Here is a 26,122-nt window from a genome sequence, read left to right on the forward strand (position 1 = left end):
GGTAGTTTTTAGATCCAGGTACATATATCATTAGAAATTTTTCAAAACATGTAATAAATAATTAGATCAACCAAGCTGATTTTTAGTTTATGATGAACACTTTGCAATAGTATATTCTTTCTGATTGTCTTTTAAAAATAATTAAATACTTTAAAACAATGTATTGTTGTTTTATGTATTGTTACAGATTCTCCAAGTATGCGCATACTTGCACTATTGATATGCATATTTTAAAATTTCAACGTAAGCAGTAGCACAGCTTTTCTTTGTAAGTAGTAGAAAAATCCTATAGTAATAGCTTTCACTTCCACCATCTCATTTGATTCTCAGAAAGGAAATCTGTAAAATTAACAGAGTGGGAGTTGAACCTATTTTTAAGATGAAACAATAGAAGTTTTAGGAGCTGATGTGATCTATATGACCTTGTACAAATTGCTGAGCAACATCTTGAAACAGAATTTCTGATTCAGTCCTAGGCGCCTTTGCTCTACACTACACTCCCTCTTTCCAGTTAGAAGCTAAGTAATTACCATCTTTGAAAACATAGAGACAAGCTTCACGTCCCTTTCATCTTTGAATTGTGAGAACCGAGCAAAGAAGAGTCTAATAAAAGAGTGTCAAATAAAATAGCAACACTGTAATTGCACACTTTTGCAGGAACTGCAAATCTGCCTTATTTTCAACTGTTTATATATTAAAGAGAGAATCAAGAGGGAGCAAAGAGTTACAAAGAGTTAATGAAACTAAGATAATCAGCTCACATTATCTAATTCTGTTTCTAATTTTATCTCTCAAAATTGTAAGTTCATAACACCCAGATACTAATGCTTAATTAATTCATTAGTGAATCGGTTTTTTAATTAAAATATGATTGAGTTCTAGCTTGGTATTAATATGTAGGTAACACTCAAACAACAGGGTTTTAAGTCTGAGTGAGATATTAGTGACATTTTCTGGTTGAAAAGCAAAACAATACAGACTGCTTAGCCTAAAAGAAAACACAACTGAGTAAGTAATGTCTTATCAGTCAGCCAAAGCAGAACAAAAATTATACTCCTCAGGTAGGAACTGCCTTCAGTTCACGAGTTTGCAGTTCCGTTATTACAAGCACTTTTAAAGAGTGTTACTGAACTGATGCTGATTTAAGATTTTATATCCCAGTTGCGGCTAAAAAAAAATAAAAGGCAAATCAGTTGAGGACAAAATCTGATGAAACGTCACAGTGACACCTCACTTAAATGGAGGTCAGATTTGTGGCGACCTCATTCATCCAGAACATAGCTGTCATCGGGGCCTGAGTGAACACATCTGTCAGAAGAGTCACCCCCATCACTCTAGAGGATGTGGGCTAAACCAGAGTTCTTCAATAAAACTGCACCAAATTAGACGCAGCACAACAGGCTGACAGGAGCAAGAGAAGTTAAAAGTACTATAAGGATAAAACGATAGTAAACAGTGGCCACAAAGGCTATCACCGTCGTATTGGATGTTTGTAAGAAAACATTTGCTCAGGGGCTGTGTATTCTGTGTAAGAAAGCAAGAGAAGATGAAACTGTCACACTTTGAACGCTTTAAATATTCAATTTTCAAAACAGTTATTTACACTATGCTCCTGGGGCAGCTGAAAAAAACTGAGGTGCTGTTTTACTTATGTAGCACATTTAATTTTTGAAGAACCAAAAGATACTTAGTCAAATAAAGGCTTTTTGTATCCTCCTATGAAATTTATTTACCTCACCTTTTATTTTTGGAGGGGAAATGTTGCATGAAATTGACATCTCAATATAACACTCAATGAGATCTGAAATGCTCTAGTATAATGGGGCTGCTATTCAATGGAGCCAGTGTCCTATAAGGAAAGTAGTTAAAGAAGTTTTCCTCATACATCAAAATCTGATCCTGACATGAAGTCCACCCTTGGGCTCTGGGCCCGTTATTGTCTCTTGTATCACTTTCCCTTTGTACCAACTTCTGCCACCCCCATTTCCTCACCTCTCTTCCCATCTGCCCATGGTGTTCTGTCACCACGGCCATTTTCTCTTCCATTATCTATGACAGCTGCCTCTCCAACGACTATAATTAAGGCCTATTCTTTTCCTCCTCGCATCCCACTAGATGCATCCTTACAGCAAAACACATTCCTGTGAAATTAAAGACCATAATGTAAGAAGTACAAAAAGACTGTGATGTCACAGAAAGACTATATGGACATCAAAAAAAAAATCTTGGAACAGGAAAAATCTTAAAACTAGTCACAAAACGAGAAGCCAAAGGTAAAAGATTAATAAATTCGATTAAATAAAAACTTTAACTTCCATTTCCAATGTATATGACAGAAGGAATAAGTATAAACAGACCAACAAGCCAACAGAAAAATAACCAAAGGTCAGAACACAGAGAAACAGAAAAAGATACATGAATATCTTACACACATGGAAAATTGTTCATTCTTACTCATAATTTAATATTTGCAATTTCTGTACATTTGATTGGCAAGATTTCAAAAGTTGATTAATTTAAAAAATTTATGGTGAGGCTTTAGAGAATCTTGATGTCGTACGTGGTTGATCGTGATGAACTGGTGCCCTCTCTTTAGAATTTAGTTAGTTTCCATATTGATTTTTTATTTAACAACACGTATCTTTCCACTTTTAAGAGTTTATCTTATAGACAAACTTGCATTTATATGCAACTATATAGTGGGTGATATTTTAATTACACCATTATTTTTTCCTAGCAAAAAACTACAAACAACCAACAAATCCGTCATCATGGGAATATAGGTAAATTATGGAATATCCATAAAATGAAATATTACATGGCTGTTAAAAGATAGAAGTAGATCTAAATGTGCTCATATGAAAAAGTCTTCAGTAACTATTATGAAATAAGACAATCAAAGAACAGTGTATTAATCATGTTTTTTATTTTCTGTATATTATGATAGTTGACATTTAAGAACATTTCTGGCTGGGGAGAGGCTGCCCCTCCAGGGGCTAGCCAATTCTTAGAGGCAGTGAAAAAACTCAGCCAGGAGCATGAGTTTGATCTGGAAACTAAGCAATTCAGAGGCAGCCCTCCCCTTTCTGCCTCTCACACACCAAGAGGCAATATTCCTCTGCCTTCATCATCGCAGGGCCAGGGACAGGCGACCAGAGCCCAAAGCCCACTAAAATGATTCCAACTCACCAGTCCTAAACTATTTACCCTGCCCTGCTTGGCTTTTCCTGGGAAAGTTCTAACAAAGGCAGCAGCCTAAGTGTTCCATTCCTCCTGTCCTCTGCTTCCTGACCCAAACCTGGTGTTCCTCCTGTGGCTCTGTGTGACAAGCGGTGCCTCTCATTTCTAGGGGAACTGTGACTAAATTAAACTTTTCTTTGAGTGGTGTTGACCTCACTGTGTAGTCACTCAGTCACCTTTATAAAATAAGACCCAGCACCAAGCATACAGCATAATGTTTATAGTATCCTCTCATGTAGGGAAAAAAGAGGATATATATGTTTATAGATGCATATGCAGATACATACGCATGGAAATACAGGAATGGACAGCTTCAGGAGCATATATAAGAACAAATTCTGGGGAATGGGAAGAGAAATCTGAGAGAGAATCACTCTTAATATATAATCTTTTGGACAATTTAAATTTGTGTATGTATTGTTTTCACCATGGTAAAAGAACCGGATACAGATGACTCTGCTTGCCGTGTGAGGAACACACTGGAGACACCAGGTGGAAAAGAATCAGGAGGCTGGATGGTGCTCCAGGGACTAGGGAGAAAATGATGAGGAGGCAAAGTGGGTGGGTTAGAGGTACATGATCCTGGTAGAATACATAGCACTTGCTGTTGGCTAGAAATTTGGTGATGAGGGAGAGAGGAATTACAAATTGCTTTGGGTTCTGACCCAAGCGATCGAATAAAATAGAGCGCTGTTTACAAAAGTGGGAGAAGGGCGAGGGGATAGCGCTGTAGGAGACACTCAGACAGTCCTACTTTTAGGCTGAGGAGAGTGTATTTGGAGATTTGCTTAGTTCTTCCTTCTTTTGGGAAGAGAGGGAATTGATGAATACCCTCCACTGCTCCTAGCAGGGGATACTGCACTCACTGACAGCTCCTTCCAGAAGATAACTTATGTCTGATGTAACAAAAAAGAAAAGAGAAAAGAAAATGAGAGCATTCTATAACATTAATATATCTCCTTCTGGCTGAAAAAATATGTATGGTCTATTAGACGATTGGTAATTTCTCTCAGTGCCTTAAAAGATAAAAAAATGTTCTAATTCATTTCCCCCCCAGTTATATTGAGGTATGATTGACATACAAATATTGCATTTAGTTAATGTGAACAACGGGAGTGATTTTTGATACATGTGTACGCAGGGTCTAATTGACTTTTGTTACTGAGTCAACTGGGCTACAGAGGGCAGTGGGATCGTGGTCAGAAACGGTTTCTCTTCCAAGCAGGTGCCAGCTTATTACAGAGCTTGACCAGGGACACTTCACTGCTTCCCTCATCTAAGAAATGTTCCACATCATAAGGGACGAGTGAAATCAAAGAGAATACTGTAAAAGTTAGGGGGCTGAGAAACCAGCTCAAGTTACAGCTGATCATTTCATAGAATAAAACAGAAGTAGAAAAAAAGGGAGCATGTTGAAAAATTCTATACTGATTTGTGCTCGTTCACTGCTCTAAAGGGAGCTAATTAATTTTTTAGGGCCTGAAAAGAAAAACTAATAATGTCTGACCTCTGCAAGATACCTAAAACCAAGCAACCAAATAATCAAAGAAGCAAACAAACAAAAATTGAATTTCAGGGACCGTCTAATTTTGATTTTATTTTGTTAATAAACATCCAAGTGGGGTGTCAAGTTAGCAGGTGGGTATATAAGATGTCAGATGACATATACATTTGTTGCCAGTCAACAGATTTTTTATAACAGCACTTCCTTTTTCTTAATTGTTTATTCTCTTTCTTGCTATCTTAAATTCTGAAATTGCATTGTTTTTCTCTTTACATTACATGATTATTTCTAACAGATCTTTGTTATATTTTTATATTTTTAACATTATTAAGTATTTAGTACATTCAAAAGTACATATATATATGCAAGATAAAACCAAGTCATTAACAATGTTCATCTTCAGGATATGTTACAACAAACGTGAGTTGATTTTGTAAGGAAAAATAGAAATAATTTCCATTTCTTAAAAAAATCTGTTTTAATCCTTTAAAATAAAACCTACTTTATTGAATGACATTAACCTACTTTGAATAAAATTATTCCTAGGTAATTAACTTATAGTATCATCCTTATTTATCTAGTTTATTGGATGAATAGTCATTGAACAGCACCAAATATAGCCTTAGTGTTTATCCTAACTCTTGGCTTCGATATAGTGTTACATTTGTATTCTCAATTCACCCATTTTGAAATAGAATACTAGTGCTATTGACCTGTTTCCCATGGGGCACTCCATGTTTGTTTACTGCAGCAAAGTGAACACTGGGCTTGTGTCTTTCATTTCAGTGAAGTTGTGAGTTCTAGTCAAGAGAGTGGCTTGCACATGGAATACATTGGATCTGACTCATAACCTTCTGAAGTTCCGTGCCAATCACGGGAGGAGGTGAGGAGAGACAATGGCGAGGATGGGGCAGTTTTTGCCCCTGCAGACCTTACAGTTACAGATTCACCCGGAGTGTTGAGAGGTAGGAGGAAGGACATGTATCTAATCTAACCGCCTAATATAAAAATTTAGAATGTGAATAAACTGTTAGCCAAATCTGTGTGACTGACGAGTAGAATTTAATGAAAATGATGCAGGTTGATATGATAACTAAGACGTACTATTGAAAAACCAAGGGGCAAAGGAGTGAGGTATTATATAACTTGTAATAATTGATAAAGAATAGAGTTGTACATCTATATGCAATGTATATGTAACTTTTAAAGGACAAAAATAAAACGGTGAGCCTGCTAACAACTTATTATTTACAGAACACAGCAGCAAAGACATTTGCTCTGTGCCTTTCCTCAGTCCCAGCCTGTGCCTTGCACCCCTCCACAAAGTATTACCTATCCTGAATTTCTCCTTACTTTCCTTTACATTTTTCCACTTACACCTTGATCCTAACCTAAACAACATAATGCTTAGTTTTATTTGTCATTAAAATTCATAAAAAAAAGTGTATGCTCTATTATTCATTTATGGCTTGCTTCCTTTCAATCAATATCATTTCTAGGATTCAGCCACACTGACATGCTTGTCTCTAGTTCAGTCAGTTCCCCCACTCTATAGCATTGTGTTTTTCTCTACTAGTGTTCGCAGAAATTTGGGTTGTTCCAGTTTTACAGAGTTATGAACAATGACCTTAGAAACATTCTCATATATGTTTCCTGGTGGTTACGCACGAGAGCAAGAAGTGGAATTTAGTTCTAGAATATACATGGATGCAACTTTATCCAATAAGGAGGTTCTACTTTCTACTAGTAGTATATGGCTACTGTTACTTTTTATCCTTATCAATACTTCTTATGGTGAAACATTAAAAATTTTTGCCTCTCTATCTAGTGTTTTTATGACAGACCTAATTGTGTCTTTAATGTACACCTGCTCATACGCCTTTTGGTCATTTTTTTTTATTGGGTTGTCTTTGTAGGGGTTCAGAACAAGTCACCTGGAGATGTACCATTCTGGAATGCAGATTATTTTGAGGTAAAAGCAATCAAGGTCCAAAGGACTCAGGAGAACCTTTGACCTTCCCCTTAACTGTCTAAAAAGAATTTAGTTAGAGGACCTGTTAAGGAAGAAGTTATCACCCTAGATAACTATAGCGTAACATGAACTAGGTATGGTCAACAGGGAGGAACCTAGCAAACCCTGTATAAACAAAGTCTTCTGTGTGTCCCCTGATTCTGGATGGCCCAGCAAACATTTGCTTACCAAACATTTACTCTTTTCATTCTTCTTGTGAATTTTCTTCCTTTCCTTTCAAATCCCAGACCCTTGCCCCCTTCTCCTTAGTCCAGAATGACATACATATCTAATCTTGCCTGTCTTTGAAATCTCTCATGTTAATGTGGATTTCCTGTGCATGCATTATTAAATTTGATTTTCTCCTGTTAATCTGTCTTAAGTCATTTAAATTATTTGACCAGCCAAAGGAATAAAGGAGGGAAGGAGAGAATTTTACCCTTCCCGACATCCTATTAATTTGCATCTGACTTTGTAACATCTGGGAAATAGCTATTTGTCATTTCTATGTGTTGCAAATATGTCTACAAGTTGTGGCTTGTTTTATAACTTTCTGTATAGAGTCTTTTAAGAAACAGACATTCTCAATTGTAGTATAATCAAATTCACTGATTTTTAAAATTTGTGTTAAAGATTTGGGGTTTTATTCTGAGATTGTCTCCTATATATTCTTCTAAAGCTTTAAATGTTTGCCTTTCTTACCCTGAAGTCATAGAATACTGTATGTGCTCCCTAAACTTTACAAATTTTATCTTTCTTAACAATTTAATTCAACTGGAATTGATTTTTGTGTACAGTGAGATCAACTTCTGTGGGGGTTTTTCCTGCATTAGGATAATCAATTTCTCAGCATCATTTAGTAAATCATACTCATCTATTTTTCCATTGTTCTATGTTGCTGTTCCTATACTGACCCTGTACCTGGTACCATGTATTCTTCGTTAGTGTTAGTTCTGTAATAAGCCTTCTTATTTAGAAGAGCAATTCACTCAGTTTGTTTTTCTTCCCCAAAAGAAATAGAAACCCATTGAAATTTTGACTGAAATTATATTGGATATATATGCAACAATATGTGTATTATTATTAAGTATATATAATATATACATAATATATATTAGGGGGAGAATAGACATCTTTATTATATTAATTATATTAAATACCCGTATTCAAGAACACAATATCCTTTCACCTTCTTTAATATATTTAAAGAAAGCTTTGTAATTCTCTTCTCACACATGTTAGATATTTTTTCTTATTCATTATATACTTGTTTATACTTATTTACATAATATTTATAACACCTATTTATACAATAAATTCTTATAGGTGTTTTATATATTTATAAACGATGCTTTAAATTGCATTTACAAAAAGTACTAATATACAGAAATACAATTGATTTTCAGATATTGATCTTCAGCAAATTAATTACACTATCTTATTAATTCTAATAATACTTCTGTATATTCTTTTAAGTTTTCTGTGAGAGAAATCCATGAGTTCTGTTTCTTCTAAGCAAATCCGTATAACTTCTTCTTCTTTTTTTTCTTTTATCTTACAGTACTATCTGGGAACTCCACCATGACGGTGCATGGAAGTGGTGAAAAGTCATCATTTCCCAGTTGCTTACTCTGTGTCTGTCTGTTTCCATGTTACTTATCAGGGTCCTTCTACAACCAGTTTGCTAAGTCTTTTTATCATAGTTAGATGTTTCATTTTATTGAATGCATTTAGTATCTAAAGATATGGTCACATATGTTAAGTTTTAATTTAACTTTAAATTCCATTATCTTATCCCATCTTTTCATTTTTCATAAAGGCCATATTTCCTTTCATTTCATCATGGATTAGCTCAAAGTGCTTCTCTGAAATCTTATCCTTCTTGGGTCTGTCCTCACTGTGGTCCCCTCTCCCTTTTCTTCTAAAGCTCTCCTTAAGTGACTGTATATTTTCTCTGTTTCTTCTCCCTGTAGAGTTTTGTACAGGCTTGCGTAGATTTTATTTTTTTTAATTTTGTCTCCCCAAAGCCCCAGTACATGGTTGTATATCCTAGTTGTATGTTTTTTATTTTTTCATTTATTCATCTTGTACGGTCCTGGTTCTTTTGAGTTCTATTTTCCTGAAGTTGTATGGGCATATTCTAATTAAAGCCCCTTTCTCTTTCATCAGCACTGTTAAGTTCTTCCTCAAATACTGGAAGTCCCACAGATGCTAAATTACATTGTCAGTGCATTATTTGGTTGTTTCAGTCAAGCTGGTATGAGCTATGCTCATTGGCCTTTGCAGCTGGGAAACTCTATTTGCATGTCCTGTACTTTTGTTGAAAGCAACAAAGCATTGAACAATTTGAAAAACGCCTTTTCCTGATGGGAAAGCAGACTTCACAATTCAATTTCTTTCTTCTACAACCAAGTTTATATAATGTCAAGTTGTTAAACCCTAAAGTCTTTGTGGCTGTATGGTGGGGTCAGGATATTTCCATTTACGAAGACACTCTGTTGCCTTGGCTGGATTCCAGGCACTGGCTCCAAGCAGGTTCCTTTCTGTGGTTCTCACAATTTACTCCTGCTTCCAGACATCATTCCTCCAGATCATAATGTTCCCACTTATGTCCAGTGATTTAAAATAAATGTGTGTCAGAAAATGGTTCCCCTGCTTAAAGGACTGTCCACAAACATCAACTTCCAGGGCCTATAAGATCTGGCCCTGCATGCTCACTCTGGTCCACTGCCCACTTCGTTTCTTACATGCCTTCTACACTAGTCTTCCTTCTGAACTTCAAATTTGCTGAGTTTGATCACAATGAGGCTTTTGTATAAGCTTTTCTTTCATTTTGGAATGCAATAATTGTCTTCTTTTTTTAAGACAGATTTCAGCTTAAAATTTCAGATTAAAGGAAAACACTGCTGATTGTTCTATATAAAGTAAGTCTTAATCCCTAATTGTTATGATATTAGTGCATTGTCTTCATGTAGTTATATTTTTGCTGTCTACACTAAATGCAGAGCCAGTGAGAACAAGAGCCTGGTCACATCCATGGGGCTGTATCCTATATATCCATGGACTGAGCACAGTGACTTATCATTGTTGATGCTCAACCCTTATTTGTTGGCCAAATAAATGAAGATATGATTGAATAAATACACATCTATTTGAGAATATTTGATAATCAGGTGCTGAGACAAGAGGATAACTAAGAGTAGTGGACATAATCTCTGCTGTTTTCTTCCAGTTTTGCATCCCCAGCCTTAACCAGTTGCTGATCTTGCAGAACATTCCATCAAACAAACTCTACCTCTCTGGCAACCTGGTCCCACCTATAACCTTTATCCCTCCAAATTGGTTGCCTGTAATGGGATTTTCTATAACTCTCTTTATTTATTTTCTTCAATTCCACATTTCTATTGGGAAAAGTAGAAATATGTCAACTGGAAGCATTCTCTTTTGGTTTAGCCCACATTACATCTGCATATATTATTTGAAATAAGTAATACGCAATTGGTGCCAATCCATATTTTAAGCTCTGATGGGATTTTCTTTTTAACATACCACTTATTTATGTTCAATGTCTTAAATGTCTGGATGGTGGTATGTGCATAGGTCTGTACTTAAAGACATCTAGAGCTGGACATTTTGATTTGATTGGGGGAAACTTTCAATCTTTAGTCTAGATTGTCTGCAATTTGATAGAATTAGAGCCAATGACAAATACACATTTGCCATTCTTCTTTTAAAGCTTGTTACTTTAATAGATACATTTGAATTGCATTACTGTTAATTTTTAACGAGCTGTAGCTTCTTATCTTTCTGGTACAACATTGCCCTTGAAAATGTCTTTTCACTCTTGGCATAGTCAGAGTAAAGATTGTTTTCTTTCCTTCTGAATATTTTAAGGTTAGCTCTGGTCCTTAGATACACCTTGAACTTGTTTTGTGTTGACTTTGTGATTGATATTTTGATTACTAGGCTGAAAATTTGTGGTTGTATAAGTGCTAACTTCTAAAAATACTTAACTGAGCATTCAACCAATATAATTTTGTAAGCTTGAAAGACTTCCTATAATTAGATATTGGTTGACCATGTTCTTGGAAAGGCATCCGTACCCTTACCACTTCCCTGCATAATGGGTTATAAATTGGAATTTCTGTTATTACCATTTTACTCAAATCTGCCCATTAATTCTGATTTTACCATAAAAATTGATTTCATCACAGTTGAAACTTAATCTATGCAAAAAAATCTCCCTTAATTCAACCTAAATCATATGATTATTTTAAATTATTAAATAAATTAAAGTAATGGGGGGAATGCTACTCCGAACTTAAATTAGAGACATGAAGAAGACTTCAGTGAATGGGAAATTATGAGAGTATTCCAAGAGACTGAACAAGCTGCATTATCATTCTAATATCAATAAGAAGAAAGAGGGTAAAACTAGACGTGCAACAAAGAAGACTTCAAAAAGCTCAGGGATGGTGAAAGTGTGTGTATGATGATCTGAGTGATTCAGAGACCTGAAACACTAAAAGAAAATTGGTTCATGAAGTCGAATACTTCCTTACCTTACAAAATAGAAAGACAGGTACACTCCTCCACAATAATGTGCTGTTAGCATAAAAACATAGACCTGACTTCAACAGTTTGTTTGTTCTTACTGTTTTCTCAAGAACAGAGTGATTTTAAGTATTCTAAAATTAGAATTAATATTGAAAATATTCCACAAAATGTCAAACAGTTCCATAAATCAACTAAAAAAGATCTAGTACTTTTGAAAAAACATATGACAGATGATTTATTGAGGCAGTTTTTCTCAGGATCTATGTAAATCAAGAGAATATATTCCATGAAGGCATTTTTGAGATATTTCTATGACCTTGGTTGGCATCTATTAATACCCGCCATAGGAACCCTCCAAAGTTCATCTTGTTCACACGTAGACCATCGAGGACTCGTTGGACTCATTCATGGGCCAAACTGAACCCAGACTCTCTCCTAATGCCTACCCTCTAAATACAAGTCAGGGGATTTTCAGATCTAGCTTTGTGGAATGCCTTATTGCAGTTTCCGCAGGAGTGTTGAACACATCGTCCTAATATACTTTCAGTATCACATGTGAATGTATAGAGGGATCCCAAAACGGTCTCACAACCCAGTTTCACATGATCCCAATGAGAAAATTAATTTGTACGTAGAAGAACTAATCACAAAGTACACGCACACTAATGTCACATCAATCTCCAAGATAAAAACACTGAGATTTATAAACTATCCATAGTTCAAGAGGGTAAGAGGCTTTATTTTCTACCTACGGAGAAAGAAGAAAGAGGTGGCAGAGCTGGCCCTAGTCATCGGGCAGATGATGTAACATTAATGGATTCCAGAGAGAAAGTATAATTATACAACTTCTACCTTCTTGGAGAATGATTCGCAAATGGAAAGTTTACACTGTACACCATAAAGCAGAATTGAAGTGCCAGTCAAATACACCTCGGGGTACTGAAACAACTTGTAGATATAAACATCTAAATACTTGAATCATCAAGGAGAACGTGGAAACAGTGTTTGGATTGACTCAAACACTCTAATGCAATCTCAGCCTGAATTCTGAGAACACAGCATCCATTCTCATCCATATTTTTCAGATCACATTTGAAGAAGTTTGGTTCTGGGGGGCCAAAACTAAATAAGCAATGATGCACTACATCAAGCCTATAGGAGGAAAAAGGACAGAAAGTCCAGAAATCATATTATTTGAGAATGAGAACTGCTGATATCCAGCTTGAAAATATACTTAGTACAGGCCTAATTATCCTGAAGAAATTGAAAGGCTGGTATGTGTAGAAAACAATTATAGTAAATCAAAGAAGCTGAAGTTGGAGATTTCAGCATAACAGCATTATAGCTCTTACAGTGGTTGAAAAATGTAATTGGCTGCCTTATGAGGTAGTAAAATCCACATCACCTCTTTAGGCGGAACCTGGATGACCACCTGTCAGAGATCCTTTAGAGAGCCTTTCCGAATGAGGGGGACTCTTAGCTAGACTACTGCTAGGTACCCCACGGCTTCCTGAATGTCATCTGCAGTGTGTTCCACGCACAGGTGAACACACTTGTAGTAAGCTTGTTGGAATATGACCAAGACCATATATTAGTAATACGTCTTTCAATCAAATGTTTTTGAGAAGCTTTTTAACAGTGAAATTATCCACTCTTATTTGAAAATATGTATTTTATAAGATCTGGATATATGGCAATTATCATTCTGACTTTTACTGTTATGTAAAACAATACAACTGAAGAGTTTTAGATTTGTGGGGCCTCTTAATTTTAATAAGAAACCTCATTTTTTCTTTTCTTTTTTTTTTTTTTTTAAGATTTTGTTTTCCCTTTTTCTCCCAAAGCCCCCTGGTACATAGTTGTGTATTTTTAGTTGTGGGTCCTTCCAGTTGCAGCATGTGGGATGCCGCCCCAGCGTGGCCTAATGAGCACTGCCATGTCCGCACCCAGGATTCGAACTGGTGAAACCCTGTGCCCCCGAAGCAGAGCGCGTGAACTTAACCACTTGGCCATGGGGCCGGCCCCAGAAACCTCTTTAAGTCCAACCCAAAGAAGACAATGAAATTGTTTGTTTACTATAATTTAGAAACAAAAAAAGATAAAAAATATTCCATTGCCTAAGAGTTCAAACTATTCTTGACAATTTGCATACCAAAATGTTATGCCCTCCTTGCTGTTTTACAATTTTATTTCTAACAATGCCCTGCCAACAACACTGTCAGCAGGTTTGGCACAGTTTGGTGGGCCAAAATCTTTCACTAACAAATCTTCACCAACAGGAAACGAGTTTCCAGCAATCTGCCGCCATCTTCCAACCCTTTATGCTGCCTTTTAATTTTTCCTTTTAACTTATACTTAAAACTTCATAGTTGTTTTTGCTTTTAGCAAAATCAAAAAATAAACAACACTACCTATGACTTCATATGCATTTATTTGCTTTTGCTTTTAAAAACACACTAAATATAAAGAAACATTAATGACTTGACATGGTTTTCCAAAAAAGGCTGCTGGTTTTGCTCTGCAAGAAGAATATTTGTGATATGTACACTGTTGATTCCCAAGGGGAAAAGATAGCATTTTAACACAAGCATGAAGCTTACATCAGCCTGAAGCCAAAACAAATAGATTTCTTTTTTTTTCCTTAACAGAAAATTTACAGTCAGAGTTGAGGGAAAAAGGCCATCTATGTGAACATTTACAAATTCATATTTATTACAGCCACTTCCCACACTCCACTGGAGACCTCGCTCTCTCTGCCCGCAGGGACAGGGGCAAATGAGGGCCACCCACCTTAAGAAAGAGAACAGGGACATGGCTCCCAGCTCCATTGCCTCCAGCTTGGGAGGATCTGACTTCCATGTACATGTTACTGTATTTACAGGAAGGACCAGGGGGATGGGTAGTTGTTTATTTTTCCAACTAATACTCCTCCTCAGGAGTGACAAAGCCGAAGGAGAAGAACTTTTGACCTTTACTGGATTTAAATTACTCTCTCCCACCACAGCTGAGAAGGGGCATGTTGTTCCTCGTTCATCTTCTGTCCTTTTTGTCTCTTTGTCTTTCTTCTCTTCGGTCTTTCTCTCTCTACAATCTAAATGGCTTGTATTCCCGTCTCAAGGTCTGAAGATTCACATATTTCAAAATATAGTTCATATTTTACAACGGTATCAAATTAAAGCATTGAAGCTCTTTGGGCCTAGATTTAATCACTTAACTTTCTTTGATTATTTCTTTGGGGCTCTAGAAACTAGGGCATGATCCAGTGGATGCAGCATTACACAGAAAAAGATAAGATTTATGATTTTTTCCCCAATTATGACATTCTTCTAGCTTCTAAAAGTTACACAAATCAAACTATTTCTCTCTCATGTGTAATTTACAGTTTATTTTCAATGATGTCCCTGTAGGCAGAAATGTTGAAAGGGTTTATTCTTAAACAGTTAGAAATATACACTAAAGAAAGCAGGAAGGAATATATCATTATGGCTATAAATGAATGCATAATCAAGTGCAAGATTGGCATGCACATTTTTTGTTAGTGATTATCCTGTGTGCAAACACACTGCTCTGGTTTCATTGTGAACCAGGTTGTATGACCTCAGACAGGCACCTTATCCTCACCTAGATGAGGAAGTAAGCACATTGCTCTAGACGATCTCTAAGGTATTCTCCAGCTTAGAAATTCTATTACACTTATGACTTCTGGAATAGGCTATTTACAAGATATTTATAATATATTATAAATACTTTGCCTGTGCTTAAGACCATTTAAGTCAACCTTGTAGATGTATGACTTCATTCCTAACTGGGAATGAAGAAAAATCTAAATCATATGCTTAAAGCAAATCTCTATGTAAGTTCATACAACACAGTCCTTTTTGTACACAACCGCCGTGAACAATAGATTTATGGAAAGGCATTTTAAATAACATAAAACCCTGTGAACCATGAATATGATTCTCTAGTTATCACTGCATTATTCTCTAGATTACAGGAAACAAAGCCTGCAAACATTAATCACGGCTTCCGAAGTTCCGATGAAATCAAACGGCTCGGAAATGTTAATCTGTGCCGGCATCTGGCTCTAGGGGGCGCTGCTGGACCGTGCATGCCGTTGGCTGCATTGACGAAGGCTTAGGCAAGATTTCATTAGAGTTGTGCAGGTTTCAGATACAGGAAAAGCACATAAACTATTTATAATCAATTTAAACTTTGAGAAAATTAGGTAACTGTGTAAAATATTTATATGCAGTTTTTGGAGATGAATGTTTCTTTTCTTGGTAGGAATATCTGTCTTTCTGCAGCAGCTAACTGGTTGTAGATAGGAGTGTTTTTATTAACTTTTACAGTCAAGGTCTCATAAAGGACAATACATGTTGCTGTTATGGAATTATTTAAAGCATTCTGCCTTAAAATTCAAAATATAAACAAAAATGGCATAGTTGGTTCCCGGATACTACAATCTCTTAATTGGCTCTGCCATTGCTATATTCAGTTACTCTCTAATTGGAAGGCTCTGTATAATTGTGTCAACTCTATGACTTAAGGCATCTTTTAAAAATAAAGAGCCCTCCAAACAGTGGCAGTTCAAAATCATCTCAAAGGTGAGTAACCACGTGTACATTATTAAACTTTGGAAAATCTGGACTGTCGGAGTGAAAGCCACATAGAAAAGTTAAGACCAGCAGTCTCACGGGTTCTAAGAGCATATTTAAAAAATACCTTGAGAAATGAATGGCGTCATTTAAACTATTATATATAGATTATGAATACCTAACAGAATTGGTAAATCAAATTAAAGCCCGAATAAGGATATGCAAGTATTTATATTGAAGACTGACAGAACTTTTTAAACCTATAAGAAACTTTAGCTCAACTATCGCTCACCTTTAAAGCACTAAGGAAAGTTAATTTGACATTTCAAGTCAAATCGAGGTGACTTCCAAGGGCCAAAAATCTTTTAAGTTAAAATTGGAATTCTGTCTAGACTTGGGTTACGTCTGCTCACTTTCTAATCCATGGATAGATCATAAAAGGCATAATGCACACTGTATAAATAATTTAGATTTTTCTCATAAGCATTGTACATATACAGCATGGTTTTCAATTTAGATTGATTACTCTAACAGCAATGTAAAAAAAACGATGGATTCGGGAGAGCTAATATAGAAGATCGTTTGCAGGATTTTGTGCAATAATCCTGAATTAAGCCACTGGCCTTGAATATGGAATAGAGGGGAACTATTTTTATTTTTTATTTTTTGCTGAGGAAGATTGGCCCTGAGCTAATGTCTGTTGCCAATTTTCCTCTTCTTGCTTGAGGAAGCTTGTTGCTGAGCTAACATCTGTGCCAATCTCCCTCTATTTTGTATGTGGGGCATGACCACAGCATGGCTTAACATGTGGTGTAGGTCCATGCCTGGGATCCAAACCTGTGAATCCTGGGCTACCAAAGCAGAATGTGCGAACTTAACCACTACAACCACCAGGGCAGCACCAGAGAGGGGAAATTTTTGAGATGATGGAGGTGTTAACTAAGAGGCACGTTTCTATCTTGATGTCTGGGTTGGCACTCAAACATGCACATCTGAAAAACACTAATGTGTAATGTGAAATAAGTGAACTTATGGTATACGTTGGCCTCAGTCAATTTATTTCAATTAGCCAATGGATGGGTAACTTGAGATTGGAATTGTCCACCTATATACCTTGACTCTGGGGGTAATAAACCAACAATCATTCTTCACAGCAAAGATTTTGTAAGAAGGTTTTACACAGATATTCAAGCAGCAGTTTTGCAATGAGCTCTCTTTTCTATGTCTGATACTTCCAAATCAGAGGCAGTCTTTCATATATTCTCACAAAAGTCCAACACTCGAAGCAAAGTGAAGAAAAAGCCTCATCACTAGTGATATATAATACAATCATTTTGTACTTAAGATAGATATTAATTTTAATCTAAAAAATTAACCTGTAATCAACTTAGAACCAATCTCTGGACATGTGAGTGAATGTGCCGTTAGCCGACTCCGGCTTCCAGCTGAGGTCTTTTCTACCTCCTGTGGGGAGGAGCCAGCCACCCCTGTTGTGTTCTGTTGGAATTGCTGGCCCACAGAATGCATAAGCATAATGTGATTGTTTCACACCAGCACATCTTGGGGTAATTCGTTACTGAGCTGTCATCGTAACTGGAACACCACCCTAAGTCGACACATCGTCATCTTCTGCCTGAACTACTGAGAACATTTTCTTTCAATCCATTCCACTGCCACTCAACCAAGACCACATCTATTCCTCCTGCATTTAAAAAAACACCACAAATTCACGATTTCTCGCCATCCTAATGGTGACCAAAATTGTTTCTCCGATTTCACTCCTCTTCCTTACAGTCTGTTTACCACACAGTAGCCAGAATCACATAGATTTACCATATATATTACATCATGTCTCTTTACTGCTCAAAACTAATTATTTCCCAGTCACACTTAAATGGAAATCAGAAGTCTTTGACGTGGACTGTAAATTCCCCGGTAAACTTTCTGCTCTAATATTCTCCCTCACGTCTCCTTGTCCACTGCTCCAGTCACAGTGTTATCGGAACACACCAACTTCATTCTCGCTTAAGGACTTTTGTGCTAGCTGGCTTCTCTGTCTGGAATATCACTCCCCAAATACTTTCCTGGCTACATCACTCATTTCATTCATGTGTTTTCTTCAGCATCGTCTCTTCTAATTAGTTAGGCAAAGGAAGAATCAATATTCCCTGTTCCTTATTTTGCCTTTCTGTATCGCTTATCTCCCACAGGTAGGCCATATAATTATCCATTTATTAGTTTGTTGCTCATCTTCTCTACTCGAATATTAACTCTGCAGGGACTTCATTTAGTTCATACTGTATTCCCAGAGCCTAGACCCAACCAACACGTAGTGAGTGCTCTAAAATATTTATAGAGTGAATCAATAGATGGATGAATGAATACATGATGAATCTGCCTGGGGAGGGCATAACTGAAGTTTGTCACTTCTAGTCTATTAGAAGGAGCTCACAAGCTGGATTGAAAGTCTAGCTTCAGCTTATAACATCCATATGCTTTTGGATATGCTTCTAAACATCTCTTCCCTCAGTTTTCTCATCTGCAAGATGGACAGATAATAGATGTTCCACATACATTAGTTTAATGTGGAATAAAGCATTTAGCACTTTGCTGGTGATATAGTGGGATTTGAACAAATGTGAGTTTCCTCTCCCAAAGTTAGATTCCTAGCCCGTACATCCCAGTTGAGCCTGGCTGCATCTCAGCCGTCCTTCCTCTTTCACTGCCCTAACTCAAGCCCTGGAGTAGCAGGAGAAGGGCAAGGAGACCCTAAGAGGCCTTGCCAGGAGGCGTGAATTTTATCCTGAAGCCAATATGGACTTGAAAGAGTTTAAACTTTAAATGCTGAAGGATTTTAATACACTTCCCTAACAAAAGGGAGAAATGACACAATTAGTTGCTTAATTTTCATTTTGCATCAATTATTCACACTGGAAATGTTGCTATTTATCTCAGACATTCTCCCTGAGTCAATAGAGTTTTGGTCACATGTAAATAGTTTGCATCGGAAAAGGTACACCAGTAGAGCTGTTCATGGAGCCATGCTTAAACGTGACAAAGGCAGCGAGATTAAAACGGGGCCACTTTCAGCTGCCCTGCTTTGCAGTGTCTTCAAAATAGAAAAATGTTATATGTGAATAAGAGATATTGGAATTGGAAAATAGGATCTTAAATCATCTTGTCCATCACACTGTCAAGGTAGGTTTCCTTTAACATGGTCTCTGGCTCAAAGTATATAAGTGTAAAAAAACTAATATTTTTGACTATTGCCACTTTATTCTTTTAGGACATAATACTTAGCGTGTGTTTCACTTGACATTTTTTGCACTTTCCTAGTTGTCTGGGTCTGCCTTTGATAAAATCTTTCCATCAGTTCATCTTTAGGGGACGAATTCTTCTCTTTGATATGTTTGATCCATTCATTTTTATCTAATTTTCTATACTTTATCTTATAGTAATACCATCTGGAACATAATGATCGTAAAAAAGTGTTTCCAGTACAAAATCTGGAAACATTGGATGCCTGATGGACAGTGACTAGCTTATGTATAAAAACAAAACCCCTAACCTTTGTTTCCATTTTTAAATAATTGAGATAACAAAGGTTAGTGCCAAAGCTTATGGTTTATTAGAAGTTAAAACTGTGTACATGAAAAATAACATTGAAAAGTCAGATGTTTTTCACTCTATCTGCTTTATTTAAATCACTGCCTTTAGCCACTCTACCAATGACAGCAAAAAAATGACCAGGCCTTTGTTCTCCAATATCAGTTACAAAATAATCCATGTACCATTCAGAAAGTGACAGGTATGTTTGTGTGATATGATTTTATGTCTTTATTTTCGCACATATAAAGCCTTTACAAAATACTAAAACTACGTTCTGTTTAATGCTTGGAATTTTATCTAAAACTTTCCGCAATTATTATTAGAATTTAAAATGGATATAAAGTATACATATGGTATAACGAAAAGGACTGAATGCTGTATATTCTTGCTAACCAATGTAATGAATAAAATTACTTCATATCTCAGTAGACACATCACAACAGGTAGCAAGTAGATATGTAAGCAGTGGACTGTCTTAGGAAGGCCTCATCTTCGCAGCGTTAGCAACAGAGCAATGTGGGGGCGCTGGCCCTTCTTGGATGTCGTGAGACAGTACGGCTACCAGGAGTGCACATGAATCTTCAAAATACCAACCTCTGTCTTTAGAGTGGACAAGATGGCATCATTTTATTTAAAAGGAACAAGATATCTTGAATGTCCTCCATATCTTGACATGCTTGACAATGGACTTGGAAGATGACCATAATGTCACAGCAGGGCTCACAGTGAAATTGTGGGGTCCCCGTTGCTCGTGTGAAGTAACCTCACTGAAAGCTCTGCGGAGTCAGGGACCAGGTACAGGAAGCTCAGCCTGGAGTCCCAAGCACTTTGCAGGGGCTCTGATATGAGCTTTTGAATAACTGAGTGCATGAACTGATGTGTCCCCAAATGAGATAGATGACTTACGAAGCACTCCAGGTAAACAAAAGAACACCTGTGAATAACACTATGTCACTGATAGATGAAACTGCCGCGAGAAAGTATGCGAGCAGACCGCTGGGGCCCCCAGGGATCCATCTCTCTCATCTGACAAATCGACTGGCAACTGTAACAAGAAGTCAGTGGAGCTCAGATCTTTGCACTTGGCCCACGGCTCTTCTCACTCTGCAAACTCTTCTTGGGTGTTTTTATTCATTTTTATGATTTTATCTGCTATTTTTATATTTAATATTCCCAAACAAGTGTTTTTAATTAATATCATTATCCTAAGCCACAGACTCCCCAGTATAAATCTGCCTGCTGTACATATCTAGCTAGAAGCTTATTCCCACAAGAGTTCAAATTCTACTTGTCAAAGATGGAAATTGTTCTGTTGCTATTTATCTCAGACATTCAGAGGCACCACTTCAGATCCTCTCAGCCTCGTCTGTTTCTAGAGACCTGGGTCCCTCTCCAGCCCTCGCTGCTGCAGAGCAGATTCCTCTCCTTCCCTCCCAGGGAAGGACTCCCACGAGAGGCAGCCATTTATACGGCCTCTACGAGAGTCCAGCGAGACTGACCTATGAGTCCAGTTCACTGCCAGGCAGTATCCAGCTGCATACCACATACTTATATAAGCCCTCCTCCACTCCCCTCGCTTCTCCCTTGTGCTCCTTGGGATTACATTATAACACATGAGGAACCCAGGCTCACTCCGTCAGAATTTGCTTCTCCTTTGGCGATATCTGTTAATGTGATCTACTTTTACCCTGACACTTCAGCAAAACTCCTCGAGGTCATTCCTACCTTCTTTTGTTCTTCATCTGCTTGAAACTCAGTAGCTGAATCTAGCTGTCATTCCTTCTAAATAACAGCTGCATCCCTTCCTCTCTATTTCTGCCAACACTGACTTGATGAGGCGCTCACTTTTTCTTGGATTATTGAAACAGCCTTCTATCTGGTCTCCCTAGGTCTGGTCTCATGGCTTCACTTTTAGGCTCCCACCTGCAGGGGCTGATACAGCTGATCCATCTAGATGCATATCTCAACATACCTCTGTTTTTGAGGAGAGCCACACTCTCTAACACACCACACCTTCATCATCTATCTGAGCTGACATCTTGAGACTGATCTCTTACGACTTCCTGTCTTGCATTTTATGCTCTGGCAACACAAAATATGCCTTAAAAGAATGTCTATCTCTTTTTCTAGAATACTTTTCCTTATTCTTTTGGTAAACTTCCACTTTAGAACTGAGTTGAGGCATTCTTCCCTTTATAAATCATACCCGCTGTTTCCCAGGCCGAGACAGATGACTCTCTTCTGTGCAAGATAAAATCCCCTATATATTTATATACACGTTAAAAGAAGGACTCTTGCTTTTGTTTTGTTTTGCTGTATCCCAACACACCTGCAGAACATGATATTCTCCCACCAATTCCTCACTGTGATGTGGATTCCAAGGCATAGGAAGCCCTCACCTCTCCCCAGTACTTGAAAGGTGCTTCAGGCTCTGAAGGAGGGAGATCAGGTATGGTTTCTGCTTCTGATATGCCTGCTTTGGTCAGAGGTGGGTGTTTTCCATCTTCCCACCCTCACTCCATGTCCCCCCAAATGCACCAGCCTTTGCTTCATGAGGGAAGAGGGGGCCTGTTTTGTACGTCTTTATATCTCCATACCTAGAAGAGACCCTAACCCTCAGTTAACAGGTCCATACACATTTGGTGAATGAATGAATGGATATTACAGGGACAGACCGCAGGTACCTCTGAGGTCAGATCCAGCTGGGGCCAAATAGTTTTCTTAGAAACTGGATTTTGATTTATATAGTCTCATAGTAAGCACAGAATTTGAGGAGGTTGCCAGTCACATCAACCTGGTGAGTTGGCAGCCACATTGCCCGAGTCTGCAGAGAGGCTGAGAGGGCCTGATGACAGTAATCAAAGAGATTCCTGAAATCCCTGGAGGGACTGTCTGCCGTACCAAGAGGAATCTGTGGCCGCTGAATACTTTGGGATTAGGGCCAGGCTGTTCTCTCTGATGGGGACTGAGCCTAGCATAGTGACTATGGGCTGTGAGGTCATCCCCTGTACTAAGTGACTTTTGCTGTGTCTGTTGATATCTTTCCATCAATCACAGTCACTTCTATAGCAACCAAGGAAGTATTTATGTGATTGTAATTGCCACTTTGATGATAATTGTCAGTGTGTTCTCCCCCAATATGTTGTGAGTTCCTTAACGACAGGAACTCTTCTTTATTTATCTCAATATTCACAACATAGCAGGGGTTAAAAATATTGTAAAACTGAGAAATAAACATGTAGGTATGGAGGAGTGGTAAGACAGAAGCTGGAGGGATGCAATGGAACCAGGTAATTAAGGATGTTCAAGGCTAAATAGAAACATCCTGGCACCTCCAGTAGGTTCAAAATTTAGCAGCCTATATGAGTTTATATAATCCTCAGTGCTGTAACCGATAAACCTCCAATTTCCGTGGCCGGCCATAAGTGTTCACCTTGCTCACTTAGCAGTGTGAGGCTGGTTATTTGATGGGGTCGAGGCGGCAGGATTTCTCCAGGCAGTGGTTTAGGATCTTAGGGTCCTTCTATCCCATGACTCCACCATTAGCTAGGGTCTTAGAGTCCTCTGCACCGGTCCCGAAGGTGAGAAAGAAAGGACAGGAAAGAGAGAAGAATCAGGCGTCTCACATGTTTGGGTCAGTAAGTGAGAGTTCATTCCTCTTTTTGTCCATTGCTGGGAACTGGTTCTGCAGCACTATTTCTGTAAGAGATGGACAAACTTGCTCTTAAAGAGCTAAACAGTAAATGTTTTAAGCTTTATGGGCCATATTTCTCTGTCACAACTACTCAACTTTGTGGTTACGGCCTGAAAGTAGCCATAGATAATATGTAAATGATTGGGTGCAAATATGTTCCAGTAAGACTTTATTTATGGGCACTGAAATTTTAATTTCATTTAATTTACAAGTGTTACAAAACATTATTCTTTTAAAATTTTTTTCCATCTATTTCAAATGTAAAAATCCTTCTTTGTTCCCAGGCCTTGCAAGGACACGCAGGTGGTGGCTGAATTTAGCCTATCGCTGCAGTGTGCTGACCTCTGACCTAGAGGCAAGGTGGCTGCTAAAGTTTTCCCTGTGTTAGGCGCTGCCTTTAGTGAAAGCTCCACATTACTTTGGTTGACAACTAGCTGTGTTTCCCATAGGCTGCTCCTCTGGGCACTAAATATCCATGTAGGCCCCCTTTCTCTTGCATAGAACATAGCCAGCCCCTTCCCAAGAGACATAGCACACAATCTCAGCCAGTCACTACATCCAGCTCAAAGTCACTGCTTTCTAGGTGATGTTCAGTCCTTTCCATCAGATCTGGTTGTGGCTTCTTCAGGTCTGGAGAGCTACAAACTCAAAAGCAATGCCTGCCTTTAATAGAAACAAATGGAGCGGGGACAGCAAAATTGCTTAAAACGCCCCTTCAGAAAGGGAGGAACAGGGAATGTACACCAATGATGAAAAGTAGTTATCAATTGTGACTCCCTCCGCCTTGGCACTAGAGAGAGTTCCTTGATTAGATGGATTCTCTTGGGGAACCATTTCCCTGTCCATCGTTCCTGGCCCACCTCTTTGGTCCTACCTGAGATTGGCTTGGGGAGTGCCCCTCGGGGAAGGTAGAACTATCGCACAGTGTTTCATGCTGGTATAAATTTTGCGCCTTGAGATATTTTATAGTTACAGGGTTTTTAAAAATTTTGATCCAGGCTTGTGGTTCTCTTGGCAATACATTTCCATTAACATTTAGGAGGCACTGGTCTATTTGCATTCGGTCTGGTCCATGTTAGTAAGTGTATGCAATGTTCTTTCCTTGTCACAATTCTCAAGCTGGCTTTGTTTTTGTGTTTAGCTTCTCCTCTTATATCTTTATCTCTCAACTTAATGACAGCTGCCTTGAGGTCAACTGAACAATATATTCGGAGGATACGAGCATCCTTTGAACTGATCTTTGCTGCATGGCCTAGTTATTATATTGCACTGATATATCTTAGTGAGCCTGTGTTGCTCTCAGCATTATATATTCTTTTTTGGGGAGGGGTTCTAAAAACAATTAGCTTTTCTAAACTTCAGAAGCTTCAATCATACGTTAGATCCTTGCAGTCTTCCTCATCCAGTAAATGACAACAAATGCATTTCCTAAATGTCACAAGCCAGCAATCACTTTCCTCCAGGTCACATTCCACTGTTGGGACTAGCTCAAAAGTCCCCCCTTGATGTAAGGGGACAGTGATGGAGGGGACTGAGCAAGTTTGTTCCTGGCTGTGCAGCTGTTTCTATGGGGCAATCTTATATTACAGGGGGAGCGGAGGTGCATGAGCTATTCTGTTTCAAAGCTAGTAGAGAATTTAACTTTTATTCTGAAAGCAATGGTAAGCATTTGAAAGACTGTCATCCATTAATACCAAAAGCAGAAACAGAAAATAAAATACATTCCAAGCATAGCGCAGTAGGTAGAAGCCAGAGGGCACTGAGGTGTATGACCCTTATCAGTCTCACCACAGTTTGGAACATGTGAGAAAGTTTTTGCAGAGCCTTCATTAGTCATGAACTCTACCCTGAATGCTATTATTCCCAAATGAAGAAGACTTCTATTTTTCATAATAATAAAACATGTTATATATTTCCAGAACCTCAAATAGTAACATTTGAAAAAGATTCATATCAAATTCTACCAGATGTGATTATATTTGTATAAGTAAAACCTAACTATATCTATTTCATTGCAAAACTAAATATAGTTTCTTTTTCCTGAATGTTTCATTTCCCAAGTATTAAAATAGACTTTAAAGTATAAATTTTGATATCTTTCAATTGTCAAGGAAAGCATACAATGCACAAAGATTTGAATGAGACAAAAATAGAACATAGGAAAGTTTCTACCATGCAGAGAAATGAAAATATATTTTGGTTAAACAAAACGTATGCAAAATGAAAAGTTAAATTGGAATAGAAATGAACCCAAATTATAGTGTAATAAAACATATGAATTTTATATTTGTACTCTGCTCTTAAGTGTCTTTGCATCTATTTCTTCTTATTTATTTCAGTGTATTATTTTGTTCATTTTCTACAGGAAAAAAGTAGATACTCTAAAAACAATGAAGGTAGCACATTGGAACTTCTCGTGGAAAGCATTATTCTTCTTAGATGACTGTTCTCCTAGTTGATTTGGAATGTGGTCAAATAAGCACATGGGAAGACAGCTCATCATACTAGTTACCAAAATGGAAGCACTTCCTGTGTCCAGGCATTGTGCTAGGTGCATTGCTTATATCACAATTTCATTCAGTCTGCATGTCAACCCTCTGCTTATTACCGTGCTTATTTTACAGGTAAGGAAACTGAAGGACAGAGAGGCTAGGTAACATTGCCAAGGTTATATCAATAGTAAGCAGCAAGGCTGAACTTTGAAACTTGGTATATCTGACTGTTAATTCCTCTGCTGTAGAAATACACCAGCTTGACTCAAACCCACTTCCAAAAAACCAGCAGTCAAGCTCTCTGGTCCCCATCTGTGTCCCACAGCAGAGGCAATCCTTCTGGAGTTGCAGCATATTAACTATGTTTTGTGATCAATCTGTGTAATAAGATAAAACACCTTTGAACTTACCTTTAGGGAA

The 26,122-nt window shown here is 37.7% G+C and overlaps 1 protein-coding gene across 1 annotated transcript in view; it reads right to left on the reverse strand.

Moving 5' to 3' along the window:
- The window catches only part of LOC103546271 (protein eyes shut homolog), a 1,017,652-nt gene that overhangs the window by 419,523 nt on the left and 572,007 nt on the right, over positions 1–26,122 (reverse strand). The window lies entirely within an intron of this gene.

The sequence above is a fragment of the Equus przewalskii genome, chromosome 19 (genome assembly GCF_037783145.1).
Source record: "Equus przewalskii isolate Varuska chromosome 19, EquPr2, whole genome shotgun sequence".
Taxonomy (NCBI): Eukaryota; Metazoa; Chordata; class Mammalia; order Perissodactyla; family Equidae; genus Equus; species Equus przewalskii.